The sequence below is a fragment of the Phyllobates terribilis genome, unplaced genomic scaffold (assembly GCF_046119375.1).
Source record: "Phyllobates terribilis strain yellow unplaced genomic scaffold, ASM4611937v1 Scaffold_1__5_contigs__length_1240528914, whole genome shotgun sequence".
In the NCBI taxonomy this organism is placed as follows: domain Eukaryota; kingdom Metazoa; phylum Chordata; class Amphibia; order Anura; family Dendrobatidae; genus Phyllobates; species Phyllobates terribilis.
This window is the reverse complement of record NW_027362761.1, coordinates 229,572,981-229,589,354: the sequence shown is the minus strand read 5'-3', so window position 1 is coordinate 229,589,354 and position 16,374 is coordinate 229,572,981.

Genomic DNA, 16,374 nt, shown 5'->3' with positions numbered 1-16,374 from the left:
TTGCTCCAGTACCTGCTGTGTGCATGTCTCTTGTCTGATTGCTCAGGGCGGCAGCGCGGTTACTGCCTGATTCTTGTAGTTGCTGTGTGCGCACTCCTAATGTGTCCCCAGCCTGTTGTTTTGAGTCACTGGATACTTAAACCCCCTCCACCCAGTAGGAGGTGCCTGAGCAACACTTTCTTTCAGTGTGTTCTGTGCAACTGAGTTGCCAGGTCCTGTCCTGTATCTTGTCTGAGTACCCAGGCCTGTTACCTGTATCTGTGACTTCTAGTATGTTCTGCCACCCTGGGGGCTGTATACCCAGGCCCGTTACCTGTATCTGTGACTTCTAGTCTGTTTCCGCCACCCTGGGGGCTGAGTACCCAGGCTCGTTCCTGTATCTTGTTCCTGGTTCAGTTCCTGTCTAAACAGTGTCCTAGCCTGTTACTTGTTTGTCTCTGTGTTCGTATCTTTGCTTTTCCTGCAGTGTCTGAACCTGCACCTAACTCCAACTCGTTGTCTCTGTACTTCTGTTTGTGAGTTTAGTGTCCACTCGCTACTTCATTGTAAGTACCTTGTGTGTATCTGCTCTGCTTGTCTACCGCACCTGCGGGTTTTTGCTCTGCTCCGCTTGTCTACCGCACCTGCGGGTTTTGCTCTGCTCTGCTTGTCTACCGCACCTGCGGGTTTTGCTCTGCTCTGCTTGTCTACCGCACTTGCGGGTTTTGCTCTGCTCTGCTTGTCTACCGCACCATCGGGTTTTGCTCTGCTCTGCTTGTCTACCGCACCTGCGGGTTTTGCTCTGCTCTGCTTGTCTACCGCACTTGCGGGTTTTTCTCTGCTCTGCTTGTCTATCGCACCTGCGGGTTTTGCTCTGCTCTGCTTGTCTACCGCACCTGCAGGTTTTGCCCTGCTCTGCTTGTCTACCGCACCTGCGGGCTTTTGCTCTGCTCTGCTTGTTTACCACACCTGCGGGTTTTGCTCTGCTCTGCTTGTCTAACACACCTGCGGGTTTTTGTTCTGCTCTGCTTGTCTACCGCACCTGCGGGTTTTGCTCTGCTCTGCTTGTCTACCGAACCTGCGGGTTTTGCTCTGCTCTGCTTGTCTACCGCACCTGCAGGTTTTGCTCTGCTCTGCTTGTCTACCGCACCTGCGGGTTTTGCTCTGCTCTGCTTGTCTATCGCACCTGCGGGTTTTGCTCTGCTCTGCTTGTCTGCTGCACCTGCGACTCTGTTCCTGTATTCCAGTCTGTACTGGTCCCTATCCTGCCTGCGTTTCTACCTGCCAGTATCCACCTGTCTGTATACCAGCCATGCCTGCCAGTACCCACCTGTTTGCATACCAGCCGTGCCTGCCAGTACCCACCTGTCTGTATACTAGCCGTGCCTTCCAGTACCCGCCTGTCAGTATGCCAGCCTAAGCCGCCTGTTCCTGCATTCCCCGGTGTGGGTCAACAGCTGTCACCGGGGTCTGACCTGGAGTAGCACCTGGTCCCTCTGCTCGGTTCCTCCCTGGTTCATGGAGTCGACTGAGCCGCCGTGCAACCTTGGTCGGACCGAGTTGATGCTTAGTCACGCCCCTCCAGGCCCTCCTCGGTTCATGGTCCAGTGGGATCACTAACCACGCTCATGCCAGTCAGTCCGGGCGTGTGCATAACACTTCTTCTAGCACTAGATGTCCTCTTCAAAGCCTGAAAATTTTGAGAGGATTGCTATTTTTCCTCAAGGAGCAGCACGCCCGAGAATTGAGGCAACGTGCTAACATGTTAAGTCTAAGGACGGTTCTGGATGCCCCCTTCCGGTGCAGTTTTCTCCACCAAAGAAAGTCCTTTCATCACCAAACTTTCATGGTGTATAGAGTACATATAGACCTACATATGCAGAGGCATTTCAAAATTATGGCTAGGGGGCCTGAGAACAATATTTCCCGAAATCCTGGTACCTATTGCATCCGACTCTGAGGGTCCAATAGAAAATCCAAAATAAGCAACTTGTAGCGCTAGATGTCCTCTACAAGTCCTAAAAAATTTGGGGAGGATTGCTCTTTTCCTTGAGGATCAGCACCCCCGAGAATTGAGGCAACTCGGCCCCATGTTAAGTCTATGGATGGTTCAGGGTGCCCTCCTTTCCTATGCCAGTTTCTAAACTGAAGTACGTCCTTTCATCACCAAACATTAATGGTGCATAGAGAACATCTAGTCCTACACTTATTTGTGGCTCCAGGGGTCTGAGAATCAAAACTTCCTGAATTGTTGGTACCGATTTCTCCCAGTTCCCAGGGTTTGATCAAAAATCCAAAATATGAGACTTGTAGCCGTAGAAGTCCTTTATAAATCCTGAAAATTTGGGGGGATTTGCTCTTTTCCTCGAGGAACAGCATCCCCGAGAAATGAGGCAACTAGACCCCCTTCTGGTGCCAGTATCTCCGCCGAAGAAGGTCTGATTGTCATCAATCTTTTAGGGTGGACAGAGCACATCAAGGCCTACACAAATTGTAGTGGCACTTATTTGTGGCCCCAGGGATCCAGGAACCAGGTCTTTTTAAAATGCTGGTACTGATTGCTCCTGGTTCTGGGGGTCCGATAAAAATCCAAAATATGCCACTTATAGCACTATATGTCCTCTATAAACCATGGAAATTTGGGGAGGATTGCTCTTTTCTTTGTGAGCAGCACCCCGAGAAGTGAGGCAACTCGGCTCCATGTTAAGTCCATAAACAGTTCTGGGTGCTCCCCTTCTGGTGCTGTTTTCTGTGCCAAAAAAAGAACAGATCATCACCAAGCTTTCAGGGTGCATAGAGAACATCTAGACCTACACAAAGAGTGATGGCAGTTTTTTAGTGGCCCTAGGTATAAGGGAATCAGGTCTTCCCAAAATGCCGGTATCGATTGCTTCTGGCTCCGGGGTCCAACAGAAAATCCAAAATAAGTCTTTTGTAGCACTCTACAAATCACAAATCCTTACAATTTGGGGAGGATTGCTCTTTTCCTAAAGGAGCATTACCCCGAGAATGAGGCAACTCGGAAGCATGTTAAGTCTATGGATGGTTTAGGGTGCCACCTTCCGGTGCCAGTAGCTCCACCTTAGAAGGTCCGATCATCACCAAACTTTCAGGATGCATAGACCACATCTAGAACTAGACATTCAGGAGTGTTTACAAAGTTTGGCAATTGGAGTCCGGGAACAAGGTCTTCCTGAATTCCTGGTACCGATTGAGTCCAGTTTTGGGGGTCCGATTGAAAATCCAAGATATGCCTCTTGTAGCCCTTGATGTCCTCTACAAACCCTAAAATGTTGGGGAGAATATCTCTTTTTGTTAAGGAGCAGCACCCACAAGAACTGAGGCAACTCGGCCCCATGTTAAGTCTGTGGCTGATTCTGGTTGCCCCTCTTCTGGTGCTGGTTTCTCCACAGGAGAAGTTATGGTCATCACCCTACTTTCAGGGTTCATAGAGAACATCTAGTCCTACACATAGACAGGTGCCACTTATTTGTGGCCCCTGGGGTCTCGTAACCAGATCTTCCCGACATCCTGGTAGCGATTGCTCTCAGTTCTTGGGGTCCAATCTAAAATTCAAAATATGCCTCTTGTAGCTCTAGGTGTCTTCTACAATCCCTAAAAATTTGGGGAGGTATGCTCTTTTTCTCGTGGAGCAGCACCTCCGAGAAATGAGGCAACTCGGCAGCATGTTAAGTCTATGGATAGTTCTGGTGCCCCCCTTTCTCAGCCATAGAAGGTTCGATCGTCACCAAACTTTCATGGTGAATATAGAACTTCTAGACCTGCACATACAGGGTGGTACTTATTTGAGGCCCCAGGGTTCTGGGAACCAGGTCTTCCAGAACTGATTGTTCTCAGTTCTAGGGGTCTGATCAAAAATCCAAAATATACCTCTTGTAGCACTACATATCCTCTACACACCCTGAAAATTTGTAGAGGATTTGTATTTGTTTCTGGAGGAGCAGCACCCCCAAGAATTGATAAACTCGGCCCCATGTTAAGGCTATAGACGGTTCTAGGTGCCCCCCTTCTGGTGCCGTTTTATGTGACATAGATGGTCTGATTTTCACCAAACATTTAGAGTGCATGGAGCACATCTAGACCTGCACAAGGTGGCACTTATTTGTGCCCCCAAGGTTTCAAGAACAAGGTCTAGCCCTAGATGTCCTCTACACACTGTACACACTTGAGAAGGATTGCTCGTTTCCTCGAGGAGCAGCATCTACGAGAATTGAATTCTGCACAACACTTTACAAGGAGATTGGTTAGTCACCCAGTAATAAATAGAAGTAACCACAATAAAATGTATAAAAAATACTATTTTATTTAGACATGATAAAATACAATTAAAAAGGAACAAGGTACCAAAAAAATGGAAGACCAAGGAAGCCTTTTTTTATAACAAGCGTAGCTGGTCAATATGGAAAGCACTATAAATGGATCATAGGAATCCTTCAATTATTAACTATAATAATCCTATACTGAAAAAATCATTTAACACCTCCAAGTCACTTGAAATCAATAAAGGTATATAGATAGCAACATATAATATCAGTAAAGTGCTTAAGTGCATATAGATCACAAAATTAATCAGATATGGCATGCAACTACACTGAAATTAATATCAAAATCATGTAACACCTCTGAATCATGTTGAATCAATAAAGGTATATAGGTGGCAGCATATAATATAGATATCAGTAAAGTGCTTTAGTGCATGCAGACCACAGCATAAATCAGATATGGTATACAACCTTATCAATATAAACTATCGCTTTCTAGGTCACTAGCACATTGTATAGCAATAAGGAAAAGGAGACCCAAATAGTGTCAGATAATCACCTGTTTTGTGTAGCACGCACAAGATGTGATATGGAGGCTCCTGCTTCCTGCCCCGACGCGCACGTTTCACCTAGCTTCTTCGGGAGGCATGTCAAGGTAGGGGGCGTGCAAGTTTAAATAGCACAAGGGACCAATCAAAGAGAGAGAGGGGAAGGGTCCGGATGACGCTATCTAGATGGATTAGAGGCACATGCGCAGGTCAGATCCGGCACATTAGTATAGAGTCCCCAGACCTGCAGTCACGTGCTGGATGACACTTTCACTCCGCCCACCAAGCGGAGATGAGGCATGAGCTGAACTCTAAGACCACGGCATGCAGGGCTCGATGTGAAGCCGGCCAGTGCATGCGCACATCCACCAAATTGAAGAATGGGTATTATTATAGAATGAAAAACCCTAAAGGCATGTTAAATACAGGGGAAACAAAATATCAAATTTGGAATAAATTAAAATATATGTGCAGGCATAAAAATTAAGGTGCCAGTGCATAAATTAGTGAATTGATAATAACAGTGCCCATGCTAGAATGAAGGCTATAAGGTTGAGGCAACTTGACCCTATGTTAAGTCTATGGACGGTTCGGAATGCCCTTCTTCGGGTGACAGTTTCTCCGCTGTAGAAGAGTCGAATGTAATCAAACTTTCAGAGTGCATAGAGCATAGCTAGACCTACACAACCAGTGGTGTTTCAAAATTTTGGCTCCAGGGGTCTGGGAAAAAGTCTCCCAAATTGCCGGTACCAATTACTCACGGTTCTGGGCATCCATTCGGAAACCCAAAAGAATGTTCTTGTACCTCTAGATGTCATCTACAAACCCCATGTAAAGTCGTTGGATGGTTTGGGGTGCCCCCATTCCAGTGCTTGTTTCCCTGACAAAGAAGGTTAGATCGTCACCAAACTTTCAGGGTACATAGAGCAGATCTACTTTCACATAGGGGTGTTTCAAAATTTTGGACCCAGAGGTCCAGGAATCAGGTCTTCCCGAAATACTGGTAACGATTGCTCCTGGTTCTGGGTGGTACGTTCAAAAATCAAAAATATGCTTTTATAGCTATAGATGCCCTCTACTTTCACTGAAAATTTGGGGAGGATTGTTTTTATCCTTGAGGAGCAGTGCCATCAAGAAGTGAGGCAACTCTTCCCCATGTTAAGTTTATAGACAGTCCTGGGTGCCTCCTTCCATGCTGGTTTCTGTGCCACAAAAGGACTGATCGTCACTAAACTTTTAGGTTGCATAGAGCACATCTACACGTACACATAGAGGGGTGCATTTATTTGTGGCCCCATGGGTGAAGGAACCAGGTGTTCCCGAAATGCTGATACCGATTGCTCCCTGTTTTCGGAGTCCGATTGAAAATCCAAAATATGCATCTTGTAGTACTTGTTGTCCTGTACAAACCCTTAAAATTTTTTGAGGATTACATTTTTCCTTGAGGAGCAGCTCTCCAGAGCTTGGCCACATGTTAAGTTTATGGATGATTTGGGGTGCCCCCGTTTTTGTGCCAGTTTCTTCGCTGTACAAGGTCTGATCATCACCAATCTTTCAGGGTGCATAGAGCACATGTAGGCCTACACATAGAGGGGTGGCACTTATTTGTGGCCCCATGGTTCCGGTAACCAGGTCTTCCCGAAATGCCTTTACCGATTGCTGAAAAAATGGGGAGGATTGCTGTTTTCTTTGAGGAGCATAACCCCCGAGAATTGAGGCAACCCTACCTCATGTTAAGTCTATGAACTATTCGGGGTGCCTTCTTTCCGGTGCTGCTTCTACCACTGTAGAAGATCCGATTGTCACCACACCTTCAAAGTGCATAGACCACATTTATACCTAACAATATAGTGGCAAGCACTTATTTGTGGCCCCAGGCGTCCGGGAACTAGGTCTTCCCAAGATGTCGATACCGATTGTTCCTGATTCCGGGGGTCTAAACAAAAATATAAAATATGCCTCTTGTACCCCTAGATGTCTTCGCCATACCCTGAAAATTTGGGGAGGATTGCTCTTTTTTTTCTGGGAGCAGCAACCCTGAGAATGTAGGTAACTTGGCCCCATGTTAAGTCTATAGATGTTTCTGGGTGCTCACTTCTGGTTCCGATTTCTCCACTGTAGAAGGTCTGATTTTTACCAAACTTTCAGCATGCATAGAGTACATCTACCCCTACACATAGAGGGGTGGCACTTATTTGTTGAACCATGGTCTGGGAACCAGGTCTCCCCGAACTGCTGGTATCGATTGCTCCCACTTCCAGGGGTCCAATCGAAAATCCAAAGTATGCCACTTGCAGCCCTAGAAACTTTGAACATATTAGGGGGATTTATTTTTTCCTAGAAGAGCAGTACCCTCGAGAATAGAGGCTACTCGGCCCCATATTAAGTCTATTGACGGTTCTGGGTGCCCCCCTTCCGGTGCTGGTTTATCCGCCATATATGGTCTCATCGTTACCAAACTTTTAGAGTGAAAAGGGCACATCTAGACCTACACATAGAGTGGTGGCACTTATTTGTGGCCCCAGGGGTCCTTGAACCAGGTCTTCTCGAAATGCCGGTACCAATTACTTCTGGTTCCGTGGGTCCGATCAAAAATCCAAAACATGCCCCTGAAAATTTGGGGAGGTTTTCTCTTTTTTTCGAGGAGCAGATCCCCCGAGAACTGAGGCAACTTGGCCCCATGTTAAAGGGAACCTTTCAGCAGGATTTTGCTAAGTAAACTACAGGCATTGTCATGTTGGGGCTGTTGCATTAATGATACTTGAGATGAAAAAATCTGTCTTGTGGTTCTTGTGTAATCAGTGTTTGCAGTTTTGAGTTAATGAGATTCTCGTGCTCCGGAGCAAGACTGTAGGCAGGGAAGGTCTGATTGTCACCAAACTTAGGATGCATAGAGCACATCTAGACCTATACACCCAGTGGTGTTTCAAAATTTTGACCCCACGGGTCCAGGAACAAGGTCTTCCCGAACTGCCAGTTCCGATTGCTCCTGATTCCGAGGGACCGATCAAAAATATGCCTTTTGTAGCCCCAGATGTCTTCTACAAACCCTGAAAATGTGAGGAGCATTGCTTTTTTCCTTGAGGAGCAGCACACTCGATAAGTGAGGCAACTCGGCCCCATGTGAAGTCTATGGACGTTTCAGAGTGCCCAATTCTGGTGCCAGTTTGTCCTCCATATAAGGTCCAATCATCACCAAACTTTTTGTGTACATAGAGGACATCTAGACCTACACATAGAGGGGTGGCACTTATTTGTGGCCCTAGGGGTCCAGAGCTGCCAGTACCAATTACTCCATTTTCTAGGGGTCCGATCAAAAATCCAAAACATACCTCTTGTAGGACTACATGTCCTCTACAAATCCTAAAAAGAATTTATCTTTTCCTCTAGGAGCAGCACATCTGGACCTACACATAGAGGGTAAATACTTATCTGTGGCCCCAGGTGTCCGAGAACCAGGAGTTCTCGAACTGCAGGTATTGATTGTTCCCAGTACCAGAGGTCTGATTGAAAATCCAAATTATGCCTCTTGTAGTCTACGAGAAGACTGTGCTTTAGAAATATTATGAAGAAGAACTCTGTTGGAAAATATAACAGAGAGAATCTGTGTGGGGGAAATATTAAGGAGAGAAGCTGTGTGAATGATAATATTACAGAGAAATGCTGTGTGGGGGAGATAGTATGGAGAGGAGCTGTGTGGGGGAAATAGTACGGAGAAGAGAGCTGTATGGGGGAATATTATGGAGAGGAGCTGTGTGGGGGAAAATATTATAGAGAGGAGGTATGTGTGGGGAGTATTACTGAGAGGAGCTGTGTGGAGGCGAATCTTATGGAGAGGAGCTGTGTGGGGAGGGATTACTATGGAGAGGGGCATTGTGAGGGCAATATTACGGAGTGGGGCTGCGTGGGGAGGGTATTATGGAGAGGAGCTGTGGGGGGGAATATAACAGAAAGGAGCTGTGTGGGGGGTATATTGCAGTGAGGAGCTGTGTGTAGGGGAGTATTACAGAGAGGAGCTGTGTGGAGGTATATTACAGTGAGGAGCTGTGTGTAGGGGAATATTACAGAGAGGAGCAGTGTGGGGGGACATTACAGAGAGAAGTTGTGTGAGGGGAATATTATGAGGAGGAGCTGTGTGGGAGGGCCAATATAGGGACTAGCAGTGTGGGGGGAATATTATGAAGAGGGACAGTGTGGGGAGGATATTTTGGGCAAGAAGCAAAGTGAGGGGCAATTATGTATTCATGGGAGACATCTGTTTATGGGTCAGTATAATGATGCTTTTATTTTTAAGGGAACCGTGTTGGGAAGTGCTGCTGAAGACATAGAAGAGGACTTTGCTGGGACTTCTTGCTAAGAGATTAGCTTCACACAGGCATCTTCTAACTGTCACAGTACTCACAGGTAAAAGAACTGTCTTTGATCATCCTGGACCTGATCATTGGCTGAGCCTTTGCCATTCTGGTTATTCTTCAATCCATTTAAAATGGTGGTCTTCCGTTTTTTTCCAGGTCTCTCTGGTTTTGCTTTCCATTGGAGATCATTTTAGCTGAACAGTCTATCATTGTCTGCACGTCTTTATAAGTTTTATCCTCTCCCATCAGCTTTTTAATCAAAGTATGCTGTTCTTCTGAACAATGTCTCAAATGACCCATATATATATATCCATTTGAACTTACAGTCCTTCTGAGGACTAATCCAGCTGCATATAATCAGTGCTACTCAGGCAGGCAGTGTATGTGGCAGACTGCAGTGTATGATACAGCACAAGAGGGTCAATTAAACGTCCTGCTGCTGCTGTAATAATTACAGATATTTCTAGGCATAGCCCGAGATATCAGGGGCCAGGGAAATTTTTTTTTTTCATTATAATCCTGGTCATGTGCTTAAAAAGCAATCTAGAGTACACCATTTTTCTGCTCCATTTGCTTGCTCTCACTGCAGAATAAAGCCAGATCTGTTCCATATTTCAGCCATAAAAATCCAGAAATTTGAACAGAACGTGGAAAATATTGGCCTCTTTTTCCATTCTGTTGCAGTGTGTTGGTGAAGCTATTCAGACTAGGTCTCCGTGTAGAATAATATTTGTAAATTACAGGCCTACTATTTAAAACCATGGTTCTCTGTCAGACATATCACCTATAAAACTGTTCAAAAATCATACATTTCTTCCATTTACATTCCATTGCAGTATGTCGATGAAGCTATTCACACTAGGTCTCCATGTAGAATAATATTAGTAAATTACAGGCCTACTATTTAAAACCGTGGTTCTCTGTCAGACATATCACCTATAAGACTGTTCAAAATTCATACATTTCTTCCATTTCCATTCCATTGCAGTGTGTCGGTGAAGCTATTCACACTAGGTCTCCGTGTAGCATAATATTATTAAATACAAGCCTACTATTTAAAACCGTGGTTCTCTGTCAGAAATATCACCTATAAGACTGTTCAAAATCATACATTCATTCCATTTACATTCTGTTGCAGTGTGTCGGTGAAGCTATTCACACTAGGTGTCTGTGAAGAATAGTATTAGCAAATTACAGGCCTGCTATTTAAAATTGTGGTTCTCTGTCAGACGTATCACATATAACTGCGTTCCAAAGTCAGCCATTTCCTGTGAACATGGAAAATATTGTCCTCCATTAAAAATGGGCAAGGTGCATGGCAAGGGAAGGGAAAGTGGATTTGATTGTGATGGTGCATGCAGAGGCTGAGGTCGTGGCCGTGGGCAAGCTGAAATTGTGCCACAACAAACACCCACATCTTGTCGCTCGACCTTCCTGTCCCAATTACTAGGGGACTGCAAAACACCACTATTGAACACTGAGCAGTGTCAAAATGTTGTTGGTTAGATAGGAGATAATGATTCCAGTCACTTTGCCACCACCACCACCCTGTCTTCCACACGATCAAGTCTCAGTAGCCGTGAGTCTGGACCGCATATTCCAAACCCTGATCCTCCTTCCTCCCACCATGCCGAGTGCCGGGAGACAACTGATCCTACACTTGGACACTCAGAAGAGCTGCTCATTTTTCCATTTGTAGATTTGGGCCTCTCGCCCAACCAGCTTCAAGCGAGTCAAGAAGAAAACTCGTATAGCGATGCCCAAATATTGTAGCAGCCATGGTCACACAAAAGCGACGATGGGAAAGTGCAATTACTGTCGCAAGAGGTGGATGATGATAAGACACAATTGCCTGAAAGTCAGGAGGAGGAACAGGGTGCGGAAGTGGAAGACGAGGTGGTGGATTATATAGTAACTGACCCAACCTGGCAGGGGGACATACAGAGCGAGGACAGCAGCACACAGGAGGAGGGAGCCATAGCACCACAACAGGCAGGAAGAAGCAGTGTGGTGGCCGCAGACACAAGGCGGGAAAGCGTTCCTCGTAACGCCAACATGACGGAAGTGGCCAGTACAACTGTTAGGTCTTCTCGAGTCTGGTTATTTTTTAAAGACTCTGCAGATAACCCCAAAAAGGCCATTTGCACCCACTGCCAGATCAGCATCAGCAGGAGTAGCAAAACTAGTAGCCTGACCACCACCAGCATCATCAGGCACATGGCAGCAAAGCACCCGAATAAATGGGCCAAACCCAAGGGTCTAGCAAGAGTGTCTGCATGTGACACCACTGCTTGTTCCGCTGTTGTGCGTGCAAGCAATCCCCTGTCCATGGCGCATGCCAAGATGCCTCCCGTCCTGCATCAGTCGTTGAACACTCTGAACTAGCAAGCAAGCACGTCCACGTCCTTGTCCCAGCGCAGCTTTCAGTAGTCCCTACCCCAGTCCGTGGAACGAAAGCTCAAATACGCAGCCAATGCCTCACAGGCCATACTACTAAATTCACAAATTTTGCAAATGCTGGCTCTCAAAGTGTTGCTTTTTAGGCTCATGGATACGGAAGCTTTCCGCAACCTGATGGCGGTGGCCGTCCCTTGGTACTTGGTCACCAGCCGTCACTATTTCGCCCGGTGTGTCATCCCCGCATTACACGAGCATGTATCCCACAACATTAGACATGCCCTCAACAACGCAGTTACTGGGAAAGTTCACCTAACCATGGACACGTGGAGAAATGCTTGTGGGCAGGGATGGTATATCTCGCTGACGGCACACTGGGCTAATATAGTGGAAGCCGGGACCCAGTCAGACCTTGAGACGGAATACGTTCTCCCTACGCCGAAGATTGTGGGCCCTGGGTCAATCAGGGTTGCCCCCACATTCTCCAGCTCCTGCACCTCCTCCTCCTCCTCTTCAGCCTCCATCTCCGAAATGACCACATCAGTCGCAAGCTGGAAGCACTGCAGCACTGCCTTGGCCAAGCAGCAACAGGCTGTGCCGAAGCTAATATGCTTAGGTGACAAACCGCACAACGCTGAAGAGTTGTGGACAGCTCTGAAAGAGCAGGCAGATCTGTGGCTCTCACCACTGACCCTACATCCAGTCACGGTCGTGTGTGACAATGGCCGGTACCTAGTGGCAGCTCTGAGGCGAGGCGAGCTCACACATGTACCATGCCTGGCCCATGTGCTTAACCTCGGTGTTCAGCGGCTTCTCAAAACCTACCCGGATATGTCGGATCTGCTTGTCAAAGTATGCCGCCTGTGTGCCAATTTTAGAAAGTCAGCTACAGCTTCAGCAGCGTTTGCAGCTTCCAGCTTATTGACTGATCTGCGATGTCCCCACGTGTTCGAACTCTACATTGCAGATGTTGGGAAGGATTTGTGAGCAGAAGGGGGCAGTTGTTAACTACAGTGTATTGTGAAAGTATTTGGCCCCCTTGAACTTTTCTACCTTTTGCCACATTTCTGGCTTCAAAATAAAGATGTCAAATTCAAATTTTTTGGGGAAGAATCAACAACAAGTGGGATACAATTGTGAAGTGGAACAAAATTTATTGGATTTTTTAAACTTTTTTAACAAATTCAAAACTGGAGGAGGAAGATGAGGAGGAGGAGTGCATGGTCAGTCGTCCTCTGAGGACATGGAAGTCTTGCCTGTTAGCAGTCTGGCACACATGGCTGAGTTTATGTTACGCTGCCTTTTCCATGACCCGTTGTCCAAATTTTGGGTGACAGTCATTATTGGTTGGTGTCACTTCTAGACCCACGCTACAAGGAGAACTTTCTGTCTCTAATTCTCTTGGAGAACAGGCCTAATAAAATGGTGCAGAACGAGAAGGCCCTTGTTGCAGAATTATTAAAAAAATTCCCATCTGAAAACACTGGCAGCAGAGATCACAGTTCGTTGGACAACCAAGGAGTACAGGTGAGAGAGACACAAATGCAATCAAGCAGAGGCAGAGGAACACTGTCAAAGTTGTGGGATAGTTTTCTCAGACCCTCCCATCGCACAAGCCCTGATGCGCAGGGTACTCTCCCAAGGAGGGAAACGTTTCGGCAGATGATGAGGGAGTACCTTCCCGACCATACCACGTCCTCCGTGATTCCTCTCTGCCTTATAATTATTGGGTATCCAAGCTGGACATGTAGCATGAACTGGCTCTCTATGCCTTGGAGGTCCTGGCCTGCCCTCCACTAGCATTTTGTCAGAGCGGGTTTTTAGCGTCTTAATTAGTGTTGAGCATTCCGATACTGAAATATCGGGTATCGGCCGATATTCGCGGTATCGGTATTCCGATACTTAATTCCGATACTTTTACAATATCGAATACCGGAATCGGAAGTTCCCATAATGCTTGCGCTCTGCAGTGTCTCTGAAGTATGACAAGCTGGATGGCAGCGCTCAGCTGAGATCCAGCCTGTCATCAGAATGCCATCCCAGCGTGGGAGAATTCTCCTGATCGTTTAAAAGCCGGCGGGCGGTAAAAACAATCACACAGCCCCTTACTGCTTCCCCGCAGCCTCCCACCCCGATCCTCCGCTCCCCTCGCCACCTCCCATCCTGATCGTAAGTTAGGACCGGGCGGGGAGCGCAGCACCAAGGAGCGGGGAGCGAAGGACCCGGGCGGGGAAGCCGGCAGTGAAAAGACTTCACTGCCGGCTTTCCCGTTCTGTGCTGCGCTCTCCCGCCGGTTATTTCAAATGAACAGCTGAGGTATCAGGTGATGCTGATCAGCTGTTCATTTGAAGTCGCCGCGGTGCCCTCAGAGGGTTCACGTGAGTTCATGCTTGACTGCATTGCATGAACTCACATGAACTTTCCCACGGCCGCACAGGTCAGCCTCACCTCCCAGATGATCAGCCCGTCATGATTGGTGTGTGTGGGTGTCTGTGCGCGGTGTCTGCGAGTGTGTGCGGTGTCTGTGCGATGTCTGCGGGTGTGTGCGTGCAGGCAGACATAGGCCGATGTGACACTACTACTCCCATCGGCCTATGTCTGTCCCCCGTCCACTCGTGCCAGCAGGATCAGCTCGATGGGAGCAGTAGTTCCCATCAGCCTGATCCTGCTATTTAAATTGCCCTACTGTGTCCCCAATAAATTTTAAATACATGTCATTGGTGGCCAGTGGTTACCTAAAATAAATTAGTTTATACATTACCTGTCCCCGCCGATCGCCACCTAAAATAAAGTAAAAAATAAAAAACGACACCTATACTCACCTAGACACCTAATTCTCTGAAGCCATCGATCTCCTGTAATAAAATATAAAATAATAAACCACAACCTTATCCTTACCCCTCCGTAGTAGTCCACGAGTGTCCCACGAAGATCTCCAGTTCAGAGCAGCCACATAGCCTTTGCTAGCTATTAAATAGGGGGTACCCCACGTCATTTTTTGGGGAGGGTCCCCATTTTAATAGCTATTAAAGGCTAGGTATTCAGCTGGGGGCTGATATTAGTAGCCTGGGAAGCTCCGTGGGTATTACCCACTTCCCAGGCTTCAAACATCTTCCCCAGCCGTCTGCTTAACCTCCGCTAGAGCCTAAAATTATGGGGGATCCCACGCCATTTTTTTTTTAAATAAATCCTTTATTTTAACACTAAATGACATTTGAGGAGTTAATAAAGATGCAGTCCCTAAATTATTATTTATTTTTTAATTAATTTTTCCCAAAAATTTTGACGTGGGCTTTGCCATATTTTTGTATGCCAGTCAGGTACAGCATCCAGCTTCTATGAACGCGCCATTTTCCGGGGTGGCTGCGGACTGCAATTTGCACCGGGGGGGCAGAAAGCTTGGGCCTCCCTGAGCTGCAGATTCCTGCCCCCAGCTGCCTAGTTGTACCTGGCTGGACACACAAATAGGGAAAAGCCCCACGTATTTTTTTTTTTAATTATTTCATGAAATTCATGAAATAATAAAGAAAAAAAGGGCTTCCCTATATTGTTGCGTCCGGCCAGGTACAAATAGGCAGCTGGTGGTTGGGCGCAGCCCGTTCCTGCCTGCTGTACCTGGCTGGACACAAATATAGTGGGGCTTCGCCCTATATTTCTGTCCAGCCAGGTACAGCAGGCAGGAACGGGCTGCGCCCAACCACCAGCTGCCTATTTGTACCTGGCCGGACACAACAATATAGGGAAGCCCTTTTTTCTTAATTATTTCATGAATTTCATGAAATAATTAAAAAAAAAATACGTGGGGCTTCGCCCTATTTTTGTGTCCAGCCAGGTACAACTAGGCAGATGGGGGCTGGAATCCGCAGCGCAGGGAGGCCCAAGCTTTCTGGGCCCCACCCGCTGCAAATTGCAGTCCGCAGCCACCCCGGAAAATGGCGCATTCATAGAAGCGCCATCTTCTGGCGCTGTACCCAACTCATCCAGGGCCCTGGTGCGGTGGCTCACTGGGTAATAAAGGGGTTAAGGCCAGCTTGGCATTATCAGCTGGCCCTAAGCCCGAAATTCATGGGGTCACGCCAATATTAGACATGACCACCATGAATTTCTAGTAAAGTATTTAAAAAAAACACATTTAAAAAAATTCTCCTGCACTCAGCGCTTCAGCGTGAGAATTTTCCCACGCTGTCAGTGACGTGAATGAGGTGAGGTCATGTCCAATGAACTCAGCTCACCTCATGCACGTCACTGACAGCGTGGGAAAATTTTCACGCTGAAGCGCTGAGTGCAGGAGAATTATCCCACGCTGTCAGTGACGTGCATGAGGTGAGCTGAGTTCATTGGACATGAACTCGGCTCATCTGGATGCCGTCACAGAGAGACACTGAGGAGCGCAAGCATGCCTGCGCTTCTCAGTGTCTGCGGGATGACAGGCTGGATGGCAGCGTTCTGCTGCGGTCCAGCCTGTCATCTCGATGTAGCAGAGCTGAAGCTGTCGTGGGAACCATGGAAAGGTAAGGATGAGGTTGCTTTATTATTTTTCTTTTATTGCAGGAGATCGTTGGCTTCAGCTGGAATGGGCGTGATGGTAAGTAGAGTTTAATTTAGAACAATAAAGAATTGTGTGTTTATTTCAATTAAAGGACTTTATTCTGGGTGTTTGTGTTTTTTTTTTAACTTTTACTATGGGGTTAGTAATGGGGGTGTCTTATAGACGCCTCTCCATTACTAACCTGGGCTTGATGTCAGCTGGCATTATAAGCTGACATCAACCCCAGCCCTATTACCCCACTGCCACCGCTACAGGGCAGTGGG